At 48.0% G+C, this 20,029-nt stretch overlaps 18 non-coding genes across 18 annotated transcripts; 7 read left to right on the forward strand and 11 right to left on the reverse strand.

Moving 5' to 3' along the window:
• Positions 1-535: 535 nt before the first annotated feature.
• On the forward strand, positions 536-617 carry trnal-aag (transfer RNA leucine (anticodon AAG)). Its single transcript has one exon. It is a non-coding gene; the product is annotated as a tRNA-Leu (tRNA).
• A 1,039-nt stretch (positions 618-1,656) lies between these two features.
• trnas-gcu (transfer RNA serine (anticodon GCU)) lies at positions 1,657-1,738 on the reverse strand. Its single transcript has one exon. It is a non-coding gene; the product is annotated as a tRNA-Ser (tRNA).
• Positions 1,739-2,317: 579 nt separating this feature from the next.
• trnal-aag (transfer RNA leucine (anticodon AAG)) lies at positions 2,318-2,399 on the forward strand. Its single transcript is given in 2 exon segments — positions 2,318-2,355; positions 2,365-2,399. It is a non-coding gene; the product is annotated as a tRNA-Leu (tRNA).
• Positions 2,400-3,438: 1,039 nt separating this feature from the next.
• trnas-gcu (transfer RNA serine (anticodon GCU)) lies at positions 3,439-3,520 on the reverse strand. Its single transcript has one exon. It is a non-coding gene; the product is annotated as a tRNA-Ser (tRNA).
• A 580-nt stretch (positions 3,521-4,100) lies between these two features.
• Positions 4,101-4,182, forward strand: trnal-aag (transfer RNA leucine (anticodon AAG)). Its single transcript has one exon. It is a non-coding gene; the product is annotated as a tRNA-Leu (tRNA).
• Positions 4,183-5,221: 1,039 nt separating this feature from the next.
• Positions 5,222-5,303, reverse strand: trnas-gcu (transfer RNA serine (anticodon GCU)). The gene has a single exon. It is a non-coding gene; the product is annotated as a tRNA-Ser (tRNA).
• A 580-nt stretch (positions 5,304-5,883) lies between these two features.
• trnal-aag (transfer RNA leucine (anticodon AAG)) lies at positions 5,884-5,965 on the forward strand. The gene has a single exon. It is a non-coding gene; the product is annotated as a tRNA-Leu (tRNA).
• Positions 5,966-7,004: 1,039 nt separating this feature from the next.
• Positions 7,005-7,086, reverse strand: trnas-gcu (transfer RNA serine (anticodon GCU)). Its single transcript has one exon. It is a non-coding gene; the product is annotated as a tRNA-Ser (tRNA).
• Positions 7,087-7,666: 580 nt separating this feature from the next.
• On the forward strand, positions 7,667-7,748 carry trnal-aag (transfer RNA leucine (anticodon AAG)). The gene has a single exon. It is a non-coding gene; the product is annotated as a tRNA-Leu (tRNA).
• Positions 7,749-8,787: 1,039 nt separating this feature from the next.
• On the reverse strand, positions 8,788-8,869 carry trnas-gcu (transfer RNA serine (anticodon GCU)). The gene has a single exon. It is a non-coding gene; the product is annotated as a tRNA-Ser (tRNA).
• Positions 8,870-9,449: 580 nt separating this feature from the next.
• trnal-aag (transfer RNA leucine (anticodon AAG)) lies at positions 9,450-9,531 on the forward strand. Its single transcript has one exon. It is a non-coding gene; the product is annotated as a tRNA-Leu (tRNA).
• A 1,039-nt stretch (positions 9,532-10,570) lies between these two features.
• On the reverse strand, positions 10,571-10,652 carry trnas-gcu (transfer RNA serine (anticodon GCU)). The gene has a single exon. It is a non-coding gene; the product is annotated as a tRNA-Ser (tRNA).
• Positions 10,653-12,006: 1,354 nt separating this feature from the next.
• Positions 12,007-12,088, reverse strand: trnas-gcu (transfer RNA serine (anticodon GCU)). The gene has a single exon. It is a non-coding gene; the product is annotated as a tRNA-Ser (tRNA).
• A 580-nt stretch (positions 12,089-12,668) lies between these two features.
• trnal-aag (transfer RNA leucine (anticodon AAG)) lies at positions 12,669-12,750 on the forward strand. The gene has a single exon. It is a non-coding gene; the product is annotated as a tRNA-Leu (tRNA).
• Positions 12,751-13,789: 1,039 nt separating this feature from the next.
• Positions 13,790-13,871, reverse strand: trnas-gcu (transfer RNA serine (anticodon GCU)). Its single transcript has one exon. It is a non-coding gene; the product is annotated as a tRNA-Ser (tRNA).
• A 1,354-nt stretch (positions 13,872-15,225) lies between these two features.
• Positions 15,226-15,307, reverse strand: trnas-gcu (transfer RNA serine (anticodon GCU)). Its single transcript has one exon. It is a non-coding gene; the product is annotated as a tRNA-Ser (tRNA).
• A 1,354-nt stretch (positions 15,308-16,661) lies between these two features.
• Positions 16,662-16,743, reverse strand: trnas-gcu (transfer RNA serine (anticodon GCU)). The gene has a single exon. It is a non-coding gene; the product is annotated as a tRNA-Ser (tRNA).
• A 1,354-nt stretch (positions 16,744-18,097) lies between these two features.
• trnas-gcu (transfer RNA serine (anticodon GCU)) lies at positions 18,098-18,179 on the reverse strand. Its single transcript has one exon. It is a non-coding gene; the product is annotated as a tRNA-Ser (tRNA).
• Between the last annotated feature and the right edge of the window lie 1,850 nt (positions 18,180-20,029).

Consider the following 20,029-nt stretch of genomic DNA (forward strand, 5'->3'; position numbering starts at 1 on the left):
AGTAATGTGTGAAATGGAACGACGAGGTGCAACTAGGAAAGCACCATGACTTTAATGGCTAAAGGAAGTTGGCAACGGTGGGATTCTAACCCACGCCTCCAAAGAGACTGGAGCTTAAATGAAGCGCCTTAGACCACTCGGCCATGTTACCACACACAGCATGATGTCTACGGTCACACCTGCTTCAGTCGTCTCATGTGGTGGACGCTTCTGCGTATCAACATTTTCAACAGCGCTGTTGACCTTTGCTGCTGTTGAAGATGTACCGAGTACATTAAGCATGAAAACATCCCAATCTGTACGGGCTCGAAAGGATTGTATTGTGACCCGCACATACTGCGCAGTGGACTCGTAGTCTGTTTGCACGCAGACACAAGACTTCACCTGAATCGACGTCTTTTGACGAAACTAGATTAAATGCATAGGATTTGATCATTGAAATCATCATGACAATAACTTCATACATACATGCATGCGTGCATGCATGCTTACATACATCCAGACATACAAAGCGGTAAGACAGGGCCTTTCCCCGGGTAGCGTGGCCGAGCGGTCTAAGGTGCTGGATTAAGGCTCCAGTCTCTTCGGAGGCGTGGGTTCAAATCCCACCACTGCCAGCAGCCATGTTTTTGCCCGTCTTCAACGACCTGGTTGACGACTTTGCTAGGTTTCAGCAAGACTCCCAGGCGGCATCCAAATGAACCAAAAACACACAGTGGTCTGTATACAGTTGTGAATGTGGCCCCACAGGATCTTAATGCAGTGTTTCGTAGATGCAGGGTCAAGACCGGGGTCGTGGATGGACAAGCGGCGCACGCAACCTGGGAGCAGAAACACACAGACGCACACCTGACGTTCATTACTTATGGCCCAAGTACCCGAGGAACGCTTGCTGATGGAGTGCAGGTGGACCCAGGGGCGTTGTGCGACACTGATTCCCTCAAACGAAAACAAATGATAATAAGGCACACGTGCAAGCTTAATAATAACAGTTGGGAATAAGAAATGAGACAATGAGGTGAAAGCAAATCAAAACACAAAATAAAAGGCAATATAATGCCAACCAATATACACAACCATATTGAATAGAGAGAAGCGAATGATGAATGTAATAAAAATGAGAGATTAGAAGAGCTCATTAACACCGTCCGAAACATGAACTTTACATTCCTGATGCTATCTGGGCTGTACGTGCACCTTCCCCAAGGGTGAGAGCTTTGCCTCTTGTTTTATGGAGGTGTAGATCTTAATGTCATTGCTTTCGTTTCATTCCATCTTCTAATTGCACCAAGGTGTGGCTCTTTGGCTGCTGAAGTGCCCACCAGTAACTTGGGCTTTGCGGGGAATTGATTGAGGGTGGTGTGGTCACTTGAAATCTTGATAGTGGGGCCATTTCTCATATACCTCGCCCCAGGACCAAAAATTCAGCGCTGGCATTTCAGCCACACCAGCCCCCACCCAAGACCCAAAGCAAGCAGACACGCCCTGCACCCTCGCAGGCCATCTCCCACCATGCACACCACCACCCCGGCTATTGCACTCGAGGGTAATGACAACATTTTGAGACAGGACGGAACAGGATTGCAACGTAATGGAAAGAGATGAACACTTTATTGAGGCAGCATCATTGCTCTTCTGTAAGAGGCTGCCGTGATCCGACAAGGATGTGATTCGAACCCACGCGTGCACAGCACAATGGATTAGCAGTCCATCGCCTTAACCACTCGGCCACCTCGTCTGCCGAGAGCGCTCCCCGTTGACATGCAAAGTACATTTCAAGAAAAGTAACGTGTGAAATGGAACGACGAGGTGCAACTAGGAAAGCACCATGACTTTAATGGCTAAAGGAAGTTGGCAACGGTGGGATTCTAACCCACGCCTCCAAAGAGACTGGAGCTTAAACGAAGCGCCTTAGACCACTCGGCCTCGTTACCAGACACAGTACGATGTCTACGGTCACACCTGTTTCAGTCGTCTCACGTGGTGGACGCTTCTGCGTATCAACATTTTCAACAGCGCTGTTGACCTTTGCTGCTGTTGAAGATGCACCGAGTACATTAAGCATGAAAACATCCCAATCTGTACGGCTCGAAAGGATTGTATTGTGACCCGCACATACTGCGCAGTGGACTCGTAGTCTGTTTGCACGCAGACACAAGACTTCACCTGAATCGACGTCTTTTGACGAAACTAGATTAAATGCATAGGATTTGATCATTGAAATCATCATGACAATAACTTCATACATACATGCATGCGTGCATGCATGCTTACATACATCCAGACATACAAAGCGGTAAGACAGGGCCTTTCCCCGGGTAGCGTGGCTGAGCGGTCTAAGGTGCTGGATTAAGGCTACAGTCTCTTCAGAGGCGTGGGTTCAAATCCCACCGCTGCCAGCAGCCATGTTTTTGCCCGACTTCAACGACCTGGTTGACGACTTTGCTAGGTTTCAGCAAGACTCCCAGGCGGCATCCAAATGAACCAAAAACACACAGTGGTCTGTATACAGTTGTGAATGTGGCCCCACAGGATCTTAATGCAGTGTTTCGTAGATGCAGGGTCAAGACCGGGGTCGTGGATGGAAAAGCGGCGCACGCAACCTGGGAGCAGAAACACACAGACGCACACCTGACGTTCATTACTTATGGCCCAAGTACCCGAGGAACGCTTGCTGATGGAGTGCAGGTGGACCCAGGGGCGTTGTGTGGCGCTGATTCCCTCAAACGAAAACAAATGATAATAAGGCACACGTGCAAGCTTAATAATAAAAGTTGGGAATAAGAAATGAGACAATGAGGTGAAAGCAAATCAAAACACAAAATAAAAGGCAATATAATGCCAACCAAAATACACAACCATATTGAATAGAGAGAAGCGAATGATGAATGTAATAAAAATGAGAGATTAGAAGAGCTCATTAACACCGTCCGAAACATGAACTTTACATTCCTGATGCTATCTGGGCTGTACGTGCACCTTCCCCAAGGGTGAGAGCTTTGCCTCTTGTTTTATGGAGGTGTAGATCTTAATGTCATTGCTTTCGTTTCATTCCATCTTCTAATTGCACCAAGGTGTGGCTCTTTGGCTGCTGAAGTGCCCACCAGTAACTTGGGCTTTGCGGGGAATTGATTGAGGGTGGTGTGGTCACTTGAAATCTTGATAGTGGGGCCTTTTCTCATATACCTCGCCCCAGGACCAAAAATTCAGCGCTGGCATTTCAGCCACACCAGCCCCCACCCAAGACCCAAAGCAAGCAGACACGCCCTGCACCCTCACAGGCCATCTCCCACCATGCACACCGCCACCCCGGCTACTGCACTCGAGGGTAATGACAACATTTTGAGACAGGACGGAACAGGACTGCAACGTAATGGAAAGAGATGAACACTTTATTGAGGCAGCATCATTGCTCTTGTGTAAGAGGCTGCCGTGATCCGACTAGGATGGGATTCGAACCCACGCGTGCACAGCACAATGGATTAGCAGTCCATCGCCTTAACCACTCGGCCACCTCGTCTGCCGAGAGCGCTCCCCGTTGACATGCAAAGTACATTTCAAGAAAAGTAACGTGTGAAATGGAACGACGAGGTGCAACTAGGAAAGCACCATGACTTTAATGGCTAAAGGAAGTTGGCAACGGTGGGATTCTAACCCACGCCTCCAAAGAGACTGGAGCTTAAACGAAGCGCCTTAGACCACTCGGCCACGTTACCACACACAGCACGCTGTCTACGGTCACACCTGCTTCAGTCGTCTCACGTGGTGGACGCTTCTGCGTATCAACATTTTCAACAGCGCTGTTGACCTTTGCTGCTGTTGAAGATGCACCGAGTACATTAAGCATGAAAACATCCCAATCTGTACGGGCTCGAAAGGATTGTATTGTGACCCGCACATACTGCGCAGTGGACTCGTAGTCTGTTTGCACGCAGACACAAGACTTCACCTGAATCGACGTCTTTTGACGAAACTAGATTAAATGCATAGGATTTGATCATTGAAATCATCATGACAATAACTTCATACATACATGCATGCGTGCATGCATGCTTACATACATCCAGACATACAAAGCGGTAAGACAGGGCCTTTCCCTGGGTAGCGTGGCCGAGCGGTCTAAGGCGCTGGATTAAGGCTCCAGTCTCTTCGGAGGCGTGGGTTCAAATCCCACCGCTGCCAGCAGCCATGTTTTTGCCCGTCTTCAACGACCTGGTTGACCACTTTGCTAGGTTTCAGCAAGACTCCCAGGCGGCATCCAAATGAACCAAAAACACACAGTGGTCTGTATACAGTTGTGAATGTGGCCCCACAGGATCTTAATGCAGTGTTTCGTAGATGCAGGGTCAAGACCGGGGTCGTGGATGGACAAGCGGCGCACGCAACCTGGGAGCAGAAACACACAGACGCACACCTGACGTTCATTACTTATGGCCCAAGTACCCGAGGAACGCTTGCTGATGGAGTGCAGGTGGACCCAGGGGCGTTGTGCGGCGCTGATTCCCTCAAACGAAAACAAATGATAATAAGGCACACGTGCAAGCTTAATAATAACAGTTGGGAATAAGAAATGAGACAATGAGGTGAAAGCAAATCAAAACATAAAATAAAAGGCAATATAATGCCAACCAATATACACAACCATATTGAATAGAGAGAAGCGAATGATGAATGTAATAAAAATGAGAGATTAGAAGAGCTCATTAACACCGTCCGAAACATGAACTTTACATTCCTGATGCTATCTGGGCTGTACGTGCACCTTCCCCAAGGGTGAGAGCTTTGCCTCTTGTTTTATGGAGGTGTAGATCTTAATGTCATTGCTTTCGTTTCATTCCATCTTCTAATTGCACCAAGGTGTGGCTCTTTGGCTGCTGAAGTGCCCACCAGTAACTTGGGCTTTGCGGGGAATTGATTGAGGGTGGTGTGGTCACTTGAAATCTTGATAGTGGGGCCTTTTCTCATATACCTCGCCCCAGGACCAAAAATTCAGCGCTGGCATTTCAGCCACACCAGCCCCAACCCAAGACCCAAAGCAAGCAGACACGCCCTGCACCCTCACAGGCCATCTCCCACCATGCACACCGCCACCCCGGCTATTGCACTCGAGGGTAATGACAACATTTTGAGACAAAACGGAACAGGATTGCAACGTAATGGAAAGAGATGAACACTTTATTGAGGCAGCATCATTGCTCTTCTTTAAGAGGCTGCCGTGATCCGATGAGGATGGGATTCGAACCCACGCGTGCACAGCACAATGGATTAGCAGTCCATCGCCTTAACCACTTGGCCACCTCGTCTGCAGAGAGCGTTCCCCATTGACATGCAAAGTACATTTCAAGAAAAGTAACGTGTGAAATGGAACGACGAGGTGCAACTAGGAAAGCACCATGACTTAAATGGCTAAAGGAAGTTGGCAACGCTGGGATTCTAACCCACGGCTCCAAAGAGACTGGAGCTTAAACGAAGCGCCTTAGACCACTCGGCCATGTTACCACACACAGCACGATGTCTACGGTCACACCTGCTTCAGTCGTCTCATGTGGTGGACGCTTCTGCGTATCAACATTTTCAACAGCGCTGTTGACCTTTGCTGCTGTTGAAGATGCACCGAGTACATTAAGCATGAAAACATCCCAATCTGTACGGGCTCGAAAGGATTGTATTGTGACCCGCACATACTGCGCAGTGGACTCCTAGTCTGTTTGCACGCAGACACAAGACTTCACCTGAATCGACGTCTTTTGACGAAACTAGATTAAATGCATAGGATTTGATCATTGAAATCATCATGACAATAACTTCATACATACATGCATGCGTGCATGCATGCTTACATACATCCAGACATACAAAGCGGTAAGACAGGGCCTTTCCCCGGGTAGCGTGGCCGAGCGGTCTAAGGTGCTGGATTAAGGCTCCAGTCTCTTCGGAGGCGTGGGTTCAAATCCCACCGCTGCCAGCAGCCATGTTTTTGCCCGTCTTCAACGACCTGGTTGACGACTTTGCTAGGTTTCAGCAAGACTCCCAGGCGGCATCCAAATGAACCAAAAACACACAGTGGTCTGTATACAGTTGTGAATGTGGCCCCACAGGATCTTAATGCAGTGTTTCGTAGATGCAGGGTCAAGACCGGGGTCGTGGATGGAAAAGCGGCGCACGCAACCTGGGAGCAGAAACACACAGACGCACACCTGACGTTCATTACTTATGGCCCAAGTACCCGAGGAACGCTTGCTGATGGAGTGCAGGTGGACCCAGGGGCGTTGTGCGGCGCTGATTCCCTCAAACGAAAACAAATGATAATAAGGCACACGTGCAAGCTTAATAATAACAGTTGGGAATAAGAAATGAGACAATGAGGTGAAAGCAAATCAAAACACAAAATAAAAGGCAATATAATGCCAACCAATATACACAACCATATTGAATAGAGAGAAGCGAATGATGAATGTAATAAAAATGAGAGATTAGAAGAGCTCATTAACACCGTCCGAAACATGAACTTTACATTCCTGATGCTATCTGGGCTGTACGTGCACCTTCCCCAAGGGTGAGAGCTTTGCCTCTTGTTTTATGGAGGTGTAGATCTTAATGTCATTGCTTTCGTTTCATTCCATCTTCTAATTGCACCAAGGTGTGGCTCTTTGGCTGCTGAAGTGCCCACCAGTAACTTGGGCTTTGCGGGGAATTGATTGAGGGTGGTGTGGTCACTTGAAATCTTGATAGTGGGGCCTTTTCTCATATACCTCGCCCCAGGACCAAAAATTCAGCGCTGGCATTTCAGCCACACCAGCCCCCACCCAAGACTCAAAGCAAGCAGACACGCCCTGCACCCTCGCAGGCCATCTCCCACCATGCACACCGCCACCCCGGCTATTGCACTCGAGGGTAATGACAACATTTTGAGACAGGACGGAACAGGACTGCAACGTAATGGAAAGAGATGAACACTTTATTGAGGCAGCATCATTGCTCTTCTGTAAGAGGCTGCCGTGATCCGACTAGGATGGGATTCGAACCCACGCGTGCACAGCACAATGGATTAGCAGTCCATCGCCTTAACCACTCGGCCACCTCGTCTGCCGAGAGCGCTCCCCGTTGACATGCAAAGTACATTTCAAGAAAAGTAACGTGTGAAATGGAACGACGAGGTGCAACTAGGAAAGCACCATGACTTTAATGGCTAAAGGAAGTTGGCAACGGTGGGATTCTAACCCACGCCTCCAAAGAGACTGGAGCTTAAACGAAGCGCCTTAGACCACTCGGCCACGTTACCACACACAGCACGATGTCTACGGTCACACCTGCTTCAGTCGTCTCATGTGGTGGACGCTTCTGCGTATCAACATTTTCAACAGCGCTGTTGACCTTTGCTGCTGTTGAAGATGCACCGAGTACATTAAGCATGAAAACATCCCAATCTGTACGGGCTCGAAAGGATTGTATTGTGACCCGCACATACTGCGCAGTGGACTCGTAGTCTGTTTGCACGCAGACACAAGACTTCACCTGAATCGACGTCTTTTGACGAAACTAGATTAAATGCATAGGATTTGATCATTGAAATCATCATGACAATAACTTCATACATACATGCATGCGTGCATGCATGCTTACATACATCCAGACATACAAAGCGGTAAGACAGGGCCTTTCCCCGGGTAGCGTGGCCGAGCGGTCTAAGGTGCTGGATTAAGGCTCCAGTCTCTTCGGAGGTGTGGGTTCAAATCCCACCGCTGCCAGCAGCCATGTTTTTGCCCGTCTTCAACGACCTGGTTGACGACTTTGCTAGGTTTCAGCAAGACTCCCAGGCGGCATCCAAATGAACCAAAAACACACAGTGGTCTGTATACAGTTGTGAATGTGGCCCCACAGGATCTTAATGCAGTGTTTCGTAGATGCAGGGTCAAGACCGGGGTCGTGGATGGACAAGCGGCGCACGCAACCTGGGAGCAGAAACACACAGACGCACACCTGACGTTCATTACTTATGGCCCAAGTACCCGAGGAACGCTTGCTGATGGAGTGCAGGTGGACCCAGGGGCGTTGTGCGGCGCTGATTCCCTCAAACGAAAACAAATGATAATAAGGCACACGTGCAAGCTTAATAATAACAGTTGGGAATAAGAAATGAGACAATGAGGTGAAAGCAAATCAAAACACAAAATAAAAGGCAATATAATGCCAACCAAAATACACAACCATATTGAATAGAGAGAAGCGAATGATGAATGTAATAAAAATGAGAGATTAGAAGAGCTCATTAACACCGTCCGAAACATGAACTTTACATTCCTGATGCTATCTGGGCTGTACGTGCACCTTCCCCAAGGGTGAGAGCTTTGCCTCTTGTTTTATGGAGGTGTAGATCTTAATGTCATTGCTTTCGTTTCATTCCATATTCTAATTGCACCAAGGTGTGGCTCTTTGGCTGCTGAAGTGCCCACCAGTAACTTGGGCTTTGCGGGGAATTGATTGAGGGTGGTGTGGTCACTTGAAATCTTGATAGTGGGGCCTTTTCTCATATACCTCGCCCCAGGACCAAAAATTCAGCGCTGGCATTTCAGCCACACCAGCCCCCACCCAAGACCAAAAGCAAGCAGACACGCCCTGCACCCTCGCAGGCCATCTCCCACCATGCACACCGCCACCCCGGCTATTGCACTTGAGGGTAATGACAACATTTTGAGACAGGACGGAACAGGATTGCAACGTAATGGAAAGAGATGAACACTTTATTGAGGCAGCATCATTGCTCTTCTGTAAAAGGCTGCCGTGATCCGACGAGGATGGGATTCGAACCCACGCGTGCACAGCACAATGGATTAGCAGTCCATCGCCTTAACCACTCGGCCACCTCGTCTGCAGAGAGCGCTCCCCGTTGACATGCAAAGTACATTTCAAGAAAAGTAACGTGTGAAATGGAACGACGAGGTGCAACTAGGAAAGCACCATGACTTTAATGGCTAAAGGAAGTTGGCAACGGTGGGATTCTAACCCACGCCTCCAAAGAGACTGGAGCTTAAACGAAGCGCCTTAGACCACTTGGCCATGTTACCACACACAGCACGATGTCTACGGTCACACCTGCTTCAGTCGTCTCATGTGGTGGACGCTTCTGCGTATCAACATTTTCAACAGCGCTGTTGACCTTTGCTGCTGTTGAAGATGCACCGAGTACATTAAGCATGAAAACATCCCAATCTGTACGGGCTCGAAAGGATTGTATTGTGACCCGCACATACTGCGCAGTGGACTCCTAGTCTGTTTGCACGCAGACACAAGACTTCACCTGAATCGACGTCTTTTGACGAAACTAGATTAAATGCATAGGATTTGATCATTGAAATCATCATGACAATAACTTCATACATACATGCATGCGTGCATGCATGCTTACATACATCCAGACATACAAAGCGGTAAGACAGGGCCTTTCCCCGGGTAGCGTGGCCGAGCGGTCTAAGGTGCTGGATTAAGGCTCCAGTCTCTTCGGAGGCGTGGGTTCAAATCCCACCGCTGCCAGCAGCCATGTTTTTGCCCGTCTTCAACGACCTGGTTGACGACTTTGCTAGGTTTCAGCAAGACTCCCAGGCGGCATCCAAATGAACCAAAAACACACAGTGGTCTGTATACAGTTGTGAATGTGGCCCCACAGGATCTTAATGCAGTGTTTCGTAGATGCAGGGTCAAGACCGGGGTCGTGGATGGACAAGCGGCGCACGCAACCTGGGAGCAGAAACACACAGACGCACACCTGACGTTCATTACTTATGGCCCAAGTACCCGAGGAACGCTTGCTGATGGAGTGCAGGTGGACCCAGGGGCGTTGTGCGTCGCTGATTCCCTCAAACGAAAACAAATGATAATAAGGCACACGGGCAAGCTTAATAATAAAAGTTGGGAATAAGAAATGAGACAATGAGGTGAAAGCAAATCAAAACACAAAATAAAAGGCAATATAATGCCAACCAAAATACACAACCATATTGAATAGAGAGAAGCGAATGATGAATGTAATAAAAATGAGAGATTAGAAGAGCTCATTAACACCGTCCGAAACATGAACTTTACATTCCTGATGCTATCTGGGCTGTACGTGCACCTTCCCCAAGGGTGAGAGCTTTGCCTCTTGTTTTATGGAGGTGTAGATCTTAATGTCATTGCTTTCGTTTCATTCCATCTTCTAATTGCACCAAGGTGTGGCTCTTTGGCTGCTGAAGTGCCCACCAGTAACTTGGGCATTGCGGGGAATTGATTGAGGGTGGTGTGGTCACTTGAAATCTTGATAGTGGGGCCTTTTCTCATATACCTCGCCCCAGGACCAAAAATTCAGCGCTGGCATTTCAGCAACACCAGCCCCCACCCAAGACCAAAAGCAAGCAGACACGCCCTGCACCCTCGCAGGCCATCTCCCACCATGCAAACCGCCAACCCGGCTATTGCACTCGAGGGTAATGACAACATTTTGAGACAGGACGGAACAGGATTGCAACGTAATGGAAAGAGATGAACACTTTATTGAGGCAGCATCATTGCTCTTCTGTAAGAGGCTGCCGTGATCCGACGAGGATGGGATTCGAACCCATGCGTGCACAGCACAATGGATTAGCAGTCCATCGCCTTAACCACTCGGCCACCTCGTCTGCCGAGAGCGCTCATCGTTGACATGCAAAGTACATTTCAAGAAAAGTAACGTGTGAAATGGAACGACGAGGTGCAACTAGGAAAGCACCATGACTTTAATGGCTAAAGGAAGTTGGCAACGGTGGGATTCTAACCCACGCCTCCAAAGAGACTGGAGCTTAAATGAAGCGCCTTAGACCACTCGGCCACGTTACCACACACAGCACGATGTCTACGGTCACACCTGCTTCAGTCGTCTCATGTGGTGGACGCTTCTGCGTATCAACATTTTCAACAGCGCTGTTGACCTTTGCTGCTGTTGAAGATGCACCGAGTACATTAAGCATGAAAACATCCCAATCTGTACGGGCTCGAAAGGATTGTATTGTGACCCGCACATACTGCGCAGTGGACTCGTAGTCTGTTTGCACGCAGACACAAGACTTCACCTGAATCGACGTCTTTTGACGAAACTAGATTAAATGCATAGGATTTGATCATTGAAATCATCATGACAATAACTTCATACATACATGCATGCGTGCATGCATGCTTACATACATCCAGACATACAAAGCGGTAAGACAGGGCCCTTCCCCGGGTAGCGTGTGTAGCGGAGTGCAGGTGGACCCAGGGGCGTTGTGCGGCGCTGATTCCCTCAAACGAAAACAAATGATAATAAGGCACACGTGCAAGCTTAATAATAACAGTTGGGAATAAGAAATGAGACAATGAGGTGAAAGCAAATCAAAACACAAAATAAAAGGCAATATAATGCCAACCAAAATACACAACCATATTGAATAGAGAGAAGCGAATGATGAATGTAATAAAAATGAGAGATTAGAAGAGCTCATTAACACCGTCCGAAACATGAACTTTACATTCCTGATGCTATCTGGGCTGTACGTGCACCTTCCCCAAGGGTGAGAGCTTTGCCTCTTGTTTTATGGAGGTGTAGATCTTAATGTCATTGCTTTTGTTTCATTCCATCTTCTAATTGCACCAAGGTGTGGCTCTTTGGCTGCTGAAGTGCCCACCAGTAACTTGGGCTTTGCGGGGAATTGATTGAGGGTGGTGTGGTCACTTGAAATCTTGATAGTGGGGCCTTTTCTCATATACCTCGCCCCAGGACCAAAAATTCAGCGCTGGCATTTCAGCCACACCAGCCCCCACCCAAGACCAAAAGCAAGCAGACACGCCCTGCACCCTCGCAGGCCATCTCCCACCATGCACACCGCCACCCCGGCTATTGCACTCGAGGGTAATGACAACATTTTGAGACAGGACGGAACAGGATTGCAACGTAATGGAAAGAGATGAACACTTTATTGAGGCAGCATCATTGCTCTTCTGTAAAAGGCTGCCGTGATCCGACGAGGATGGGATTCGAACCCACGCGTGCACAGCACAATGGATTAGCAGTCCATCGCCTTAACCACTCGGCCACCTCGTCTGCAGAGAGCGCTCCCCGTTGACATGCAAAGTACATTTCAAGAAAAGTAACGTGTGAAATGGAACGACGAGGTGCAACTAGGAAAGCACCATGACTTTAATGGCTAAAGGAAGTTGGCAACGGTGGGATTCTAACCCACGCCTCCAAAGAGACTGGAGCTTAAACGAAGCGCCTTAGACCACTCGGCCATGTTACCACACACAGCACGATGTCTACGGTCACACCTGCTTCAGTCGTCTCATGTGGTGGACGCTTCTGCGTATCAACATTTTCAACAGCGCTGTTGACCTTTGCTGCTGTTGAAGATGCACCGAGTACATTAAGCATGAAAACATCCCAATCTGTACGGGCTCGAAAGGATTGTATTGTGACCCGCACATACTGCGCAGTGGACTCCTAGTCTGTTTGCACGCAGACACAAGACTTCACCTGAATCGACGTCTTTTGACGAAACTAGATTAAATGCATAGGATTTGATCATTGAAATCATCATGACAATAACTTCATACATACATGCATGCGTGCATGCATGCTTACATACATCCAGACATACAAAGCGGTAAGACAGGGCCTTTCCCCGGGTAGCGTGGCCGAGCGGTCTAAGGTGCTGGATTAAGGCTCCAGTCTCTTCGGAGGTGTGGGTTCAAATCCCACCGCTGCCAGCAGCCATGTTTTTGCCCGTCTTCAACGACCTGGTTGACGACTTTGCTAGGTTTCAGCAAGACTCCCAGGCGGCATCCAAATGAACCAAAAACACACAGTGGTCTGTATACAGTTGTGAATGTGGCCCCACAGGATCTTAATGCAGTGTTTCGTAGATGCAGGGTCAAGACCGGGGTCGTGGATGGACAAGCGGCGCACGCAACCTGGGAGCAGAAACACACAGACGCACACCTGACGTTCATTACTTATGGCCCAAGTACCCGAGGAACGCTTGCTGATGGAGTGCAGGTGGACCCAGGGGCGTTGTGCGTCGCTGATTCCCTCAAACGAAAACAAATGATAATAAGGCACACGGGCAAGCTTAATAATAAAAGTTGGGAATAAGAAATGAGACAATGAGGTGAAAGCAAATCAAAACACAAAATAAAAGGCAATATAATGCCAACCAAAATACACAACCATATTGAATAGAGAGAAGCGAATGATGAATGTAATAAAAATGAGAGATTAGAAGAGCTCATTAACACCGTCCGAAACATGAACTTTACATTCCTGATGCTATCTGGGCTGTACGTGCACCTTCCCCAAGGGTGAGAGCTTTGCCTCTTGTTTTATGGAGGTGTAGATCTTAATGTCATTGCTTTCGTTTCATTCCATCTTCTAATTGCACCAAGGTGTGGCTCTTTGGCTGCTGAAGTGCCCACCAGTAACTTGGGCATTGCGGGGAATTGATTGAGGGTGGTGTGGTCACTTGAAATCTTGATAGTGGGGCCTTTTCTCATATACCTCGCCCCAGGACCAAAAATTCAGCGCTGGCATTTCAGCCACACCAGCCCCCACCCAAGACCAAAAGCAAGCAGACACACCCTGCACCCTCGCAGGCCATCTCCCACCATGCAAACCGCCAACCCGGCTATTGCACTCGAGGGTAATGACAACATTTTGAGACAGGACGGAACAGGATTGCAATGTAATGGAAAGAGATGAACACTTTATTGAGGCAGCATCATTGCTCTTCTGTAAGAGGCTGCCGTGATCCGACGAGGATGGGATTCGAACCCATGCGTGCACAGCACAATGGATTAGCAGTCCATCGCCTTAACCACTCGGCCACCTCGTCTGCCGAGAGCGCTCATCGTTGACATGCAAAGTACATTTCAAGAAAAGTAACGTGTGAAATGGAACGACGAGGTGCAACTAGGAAAGCACCATGACTTTAATGGCTAAAGGAAGTTGGCAACGGTGGGATTCTAACCCACGCCTCCAAAGAGACTGGAGCTTAAATGAAGCGCCTTAGACCACTCGGCCACGTTACCACACACAGCACGATGTCTACGGTCACACCTGCTTCAGTCGTCTCATGTGGTGGACGCTTCTGCGTATCAACATTTTCAACAGCGCTGTTGACCTTTGCTGCTGTTGAAGATGCACCGAGTACATTAAGCATGAAAACATCCCAATCTGTACGGGCTCGAAAGGATTGTATTGTGACCCGCACATACTGCGCAGTGGACTCGTAGTCTGTTTGCACGCAGACACAAGACTTCACCTGAATCGACGTCTTTTGACGAAACTAGATTAAATGCATAGGATTTGATCATTGAAATCATCATGACAATAACTTCATACATACATGCATGCGTGCATGCATGCTTACATACATCCAGACATACAAAGCGGTAAGACAGGGCCCTTCCCCGGGTAGCGTGTGTAGCGGAGTGCAGGTGGACCCAGGGGCGTTGTGCGGCGCTGATTCCCTCAAACGAAAACAAATGATAATAAGGCACACGTGCAAGCTTAATAATAACAGTTGGGAATAAGAAATGAGACAATGAGGTGAAAGCAAATCAAAACACAAAATAAAAGGCAATATAATGCCAACCAAAATACACAACCATATTGAATAGAGAGAAGCGAATGATGAATGTAATAAAAATGAGAGATTAGAAGAGCTCATTAACACCGTCCGAAACATGAACTTTACATTCCTGATGCTATCTGGGCTGTACGTGCACCTTCCCCAAGGGTGAGAGCTTTGCCTCTTGTTTTATGGAGGTGTAGATCTTAATGTCATTGCTTTTGTTTCATTCCATCTTCTAATTGCACCAAGGTGTGGCTCTTTGGCTGCTGAAGTGCCCACCAGTAACTTGGGCTTTGCGGGGAATTGATTGAGGGTGGTGTGGTCACTTGAAATCTTGATAGTGGGGCCTTTTCTCATATACCTCGCCCCAGGACCAAAAATTCAGCGCTGGCATTTCAGCCACACCAGCCCCCACCCAAGACCAAAAGCAAGCAGACACGCCCTGCACCCTCGCAGGCCATCTCCCACCATGCACACCGCCACCCCGGCTATTGCACTCGAGGGTAATGACAACATTTTGAGACAGGACGGAACAGGATTGCAACGTAATGGAAAGAGATGAACACTTTATTGAGGCAGCATCATTGCTCTTCTGTAAAAGGCTGCCGTGATCCGACGAGGATGGGATTCGAACCCACGCGTGCACAGCACAATGGATTAGCAGTCCATCGCCTTAACCACTCGGCCACCTCATCTGCAGAGAGAGCTCATCGTTGACATGCAAAGTACATTTCAAGAAAAGTAACGTGTGAAATGGAACGACGAGGTGCAACTAGGAAAGCACCATGACTTTAATGGCTAAAGGAAGTTGGCAACGGTGGGATTCTAACCCACGCCTCCAAAGAGACTGGAGCTTAAATGAAGCGCCTTAGACCACTCGGCCACGTTACCACACACAGCACGATGTCTACGGTCACACCTGCTTCAGTCGTCTCATGTGGTGGACGCTTCTGCGTATCAACATTTTCAACAGCGCTGTTGACCTTTGCTGCTGTTGAAGATGCACCGAGTACATTAAGCATGAAAACATCCCAATCTGTACGGGCTCGAAAGGATTGTATTGTGACCCGCACATACTGCGCAGTGGACTCGTAGTCTGTTTGCACGCAGACACAAGACTTCACCTGAATCGACGTCTTTTGACGAAACTAGATTAAATGCATAGGATTTGATCATTGAAATCATCATGACAATAACTTCATACATACATGCATGCGTGCATGCATGCTTACATACATCCAGACATAAAAAGCGGTAAGACAGGGCCCTTCCCCGGGTAGCGTGTGTAGCGGAGTGCAGGTGGACCCAGGGGCGTTGTGCGGCGCTGATTCCCTCAAACGAAAACAAATGATAATAAGGCACACGTGCAAGCTTAATAATAACAGTTGGGAATAAGAAATGAGACAATGAGGTGAAAGCAAATCAAAACACAAAATAAAAGGCAATATAATGCCAACCAAAATACACAACCATATTGAATAGAGAGAAGCGAATGATGAATGTAATAAAAATGAGAGATTAGAAGAGCTCATTAACACCGTCCGAAACATGAACTTTACATTCCTGATGCTATCTGGGCTGTACGTGCACCTTCCCCAAGGGTGAGAGCTTTGCCTCTTGTTTTATGGAGGTGTAGATCTTAATGTCATTGCTTTCGTTTCATTCCATCTTCTAATTGCACCAAGGTGTGGCTCTTTGGCTGCTGAAGTGCCCACCAGTAACTTGGGCTTTGCGGGGAATTGATTGAGGGTGGTGTGGTCACTTGAAATCTTGATAGTGGGGCCTTTTCTCATATACCTCGCCCCAGGACCAAAAATTCAGCGCTGGCATTTCAGCCACACCAGCCCCCACCCAAGACCAAAAGCAAGAAGACACGCCCTGCACCCTCGCAGGCCATCTCCCACCATGCACACCGCCACCCCGGCTATTGCACTCGAGGGTAATGACAACATTTTGAGACAGGACGGAACAGGATTGCAACGTAATGGAAAGAGATGAACACTTTATTGAGGCAGCATCATTGCTCTTCTGTAAAAGGCTGCCGTGATCCGACGAGGATGGGATTCGAACCCACGCGTGCACAGCACAATGGATTAGCAGTCCATCGCCTTAACCACTCGGCCACCTCGTCTGCCGAGAGCGCTCATCGTTGACATGCAAAGTACATTTCAAGAAAAGTAACGTGTGAAATGGAACGACGAGGTGCAACTAGGAAAGCACCATGACTTTAATGGCTAAAGGAAGTTGGCAACGGTGGGATTCTAACCCACGCCTCCAAAGAGACTGGAGCTTAAATGAAGCGCCTTAGACCACTCGGCCACGTTACCACACACAGCACGATGTCTACGGTCACACCTGCTTCAGTCGTCTCATGTGGTGGACGCTTCTGCGTATCAACATTTTCAACAGCGCTGTTGACCTTTGCTGCTGTTGAAGATGCACCGAGTACATTAAGCATGAAAACATCCCAATCTGTACGGGCTCGAAAGGATTGTATTGTGACCCGCACATACTGCGCAGTGGACTCGTAGTCTGTTTGCACGCAGACACAAGACTTCACCTGAATCGACGTCTTTTGACGAAACTAGATTAAATGCATAGGATTTGATCATTGAAATCATCATGACAATAACTTCATACATACATGCATGCGTGCATGCATGCTTACATACATCCAGACATACAAAGCGGTAAGACAGGGCCCTTCCCCGGGTAGCGTGTGTAGCGGAGTGCAGGTGGACCCAGGGGCGTTGTGCGGCGCTGATTCCCTCAAACGAAAACAAATGATAATAAGGCACACGTGCAAGCTTAATAATAACAGTTGGGAATAAGAAATGAGACAATGAGGTGAAAGCAAATCAAAACACAAAATAAAAGGCAATATAATGCCAACCAAAATACACAACCATATTGAATAGAGAGAAGCGAATGATGAATGTAATAAAAATGAGAGATTAGAAGAGCTCATTAACACCGTCCGAAACATGAACTTTACATTCCTGATGCTATCTGGGCTGTACGTGCACCTTCCCCAAGGGTGAGAGCTTTGCCTCTTGTTTTATGGAGGTGTAGATCTTAATGTCATTGCTTTTGTTTCATTCCATCTTCTAATTGCACCAAGGTGTGGCTCTTTGGCTGCTGAAGTGCCCACCAGTAACTTGGGCTTTGCGGGGAATTGATTGAGGGTGGTGTGGTCACTTGAAATCTTGATAGTGGGGCCTTTTCTCATATACCTCGCCCCAGGACCAAAAATTCAGCGCTGGCATTTCAGCCACACCAGCCCCCACCCAAGACCAAAAGCAAGCAGACACGCCCTGCACCCTCGCAGGCCATCTCCCACCATGCACACCGCCACCCCGGCTATTGCACTCGAGGGTAATGACAACATTTTGAGACAGGACGGAACAGGATTGCAACGTAATGGAAAGAGATGAACACTTTATTGAGGCAGCATCATTGCTCTTCTGTAAAAGGCTGCCGTGATCCGACGAGGATGGGATTCGAACCCACGCGTGCACAGCACAATGGATTAGCAGTCCATCGCCTTAACCACTCGGCCACCTCGTCTGCAGAGAGCGCTCATCGTTGACATGCAAAGTACATTTCAAGAAAAGTAACGTGTGAAATGGAACGACGAGGTGCAACTAGGAAAGCACCATGACTTTAATGGCTAAAGGAAGTTGGCAACGGTGGGATTCTAACCCACGCCTCCAAAGAGACTGGAGCTTAAACGAAGCGCCTTAGACCACTCGGCCATGTTACCACACACAGCACGATGTCTACGGTCACACCTGCTTCAGTCGTCTCATGTGGTGGACGCTTCTGCGTATCAACATTTTCAACAGCGCTGTTGACCTTTGCTGCTGTTGAAGATGCACCGAGTACATTAAGCATGAAAACATCCCAATCTGTACGGGCTCGAAAGGATTGTATTGTGACCCGCACATACTGCGCAGTGGACTCCTAGTCTGTTTGCACGCAGACACAAGACTTCACCTGAATCGACGTCTTTTGACGAAACTAGATTAAATGCATAGGATTTGATCATTGAAATCATCATGACAATAACTTCATACATACATGCATGCGTGCATGCATGCTTACATACATCCAGACATACAAAGCGGTAAGACAGGGCCTTTCCCCGGGTAGCTTGGCCGAGCTGTCAAAGGTTCTGGATCAAGGCTCCAGTCTCTTCGGAGGCGTGGGTTCAAATCCCACCGCTGCCAGCAGCCATGTTTTTGCCCGTCTTCAACGACCTGGTTGACGACTTTGCTAGGTTTCAGCAAGACTCCCAGGCGGCATCCAAATGAACCAAAAACACACAGTGGTCTATATACAGTTGTGAATGTGGCCCCACAGGATCTTAATGCAGTGTTTCGTAGATGCAGGGTCAAGACCGGGGTCGTGGATGGACAAGCGGCGCACGCAACCTGGGAGCAGAAACACACAGACGCACACCTGACGTTCATTACTTATGGCCCAAGTACCCGAGGAACGCTTGCTGATGGAGTGCAGGTGGACCCAGGGGCGTTGTGCGTCGCTGATTCCCTCAAACGAAAACAAATGATAATAAGGCACACGGGCAAGCTTAATAATAAAAGTTGGGAATAAGAAATGAGACAATGAGGTGAAAGCAAATCAAAACACAAAATAAAAGGCAATATAATGCCAACCAAAATACACAACCATATTGAATAGAGAGAAGCGAATGATGAATGTAATAAAAATGAGAGATTAGAAGAGCTCATTAACACCGTCCGAAACATGAACTTTACATTCCTGATGCTATCTGGGCTGTACGTGCACCTTCCCCAAGGGTGAGAGCTTTGCCTCTTGTTTTATGGAGGTGTAGATCTTAATGTCATTGCTTTCGTTTCATTCCATGTTCTAATTGCACCAAGGTGTGGCTCTTTGGCTGCTGAAATGCCCACCAGTAACTTGGGCTTTGCGGGGAATTCATTGAGGGTGATGTGCATGCAAAGTACATGTCCAGAAAAGTAACGTGTGAAATTGAATGACGAGGTGCAACTAGGAAAGCACCATGACTTTAATGGCTAAAGGAAGTTGGCAACGATAGGATTCTAACCCACGCCTCCAAAGAGACTGGAGCTTAAATGAAGCGCCTTAGACCACTCGGCCACATTACCACACACAGTACGATGCCTACGGTCACACCTGCTTCAGTCATCTCACGTGGTGGACGCTTCTGCGTATCAACATTTTCAACAGCGCTGTTGACCTTTGCTGCTGTTGAAGATGCACCGAGTACATTAAGCATGAAAACATCCCAATCTGTACGGGCTCGAAAGGATTGTATTGTGACCCGCACATACTGCGCAGTGGACTCGTAGTCTGTTTGCACGCAGACACAAGACTTCACCTAAATCGACGTCTTTTGACGAAACTAGATTAAA

Source organism: Amia ocellicauda, chromosome 14 (assembly GCF_036373705.1).
Source record: "Amia ocellicauda isolate fAmiCal2 chromosome 14, fAmiCal2.hap1, whole genome shotgun sequence".
Classification (NCBI taxonomy): Eukaryota; Metazoa; Chordata; class Actinopteri; order Amiiformes; family Amiidae; genus Amia; species Amia ocellicauda.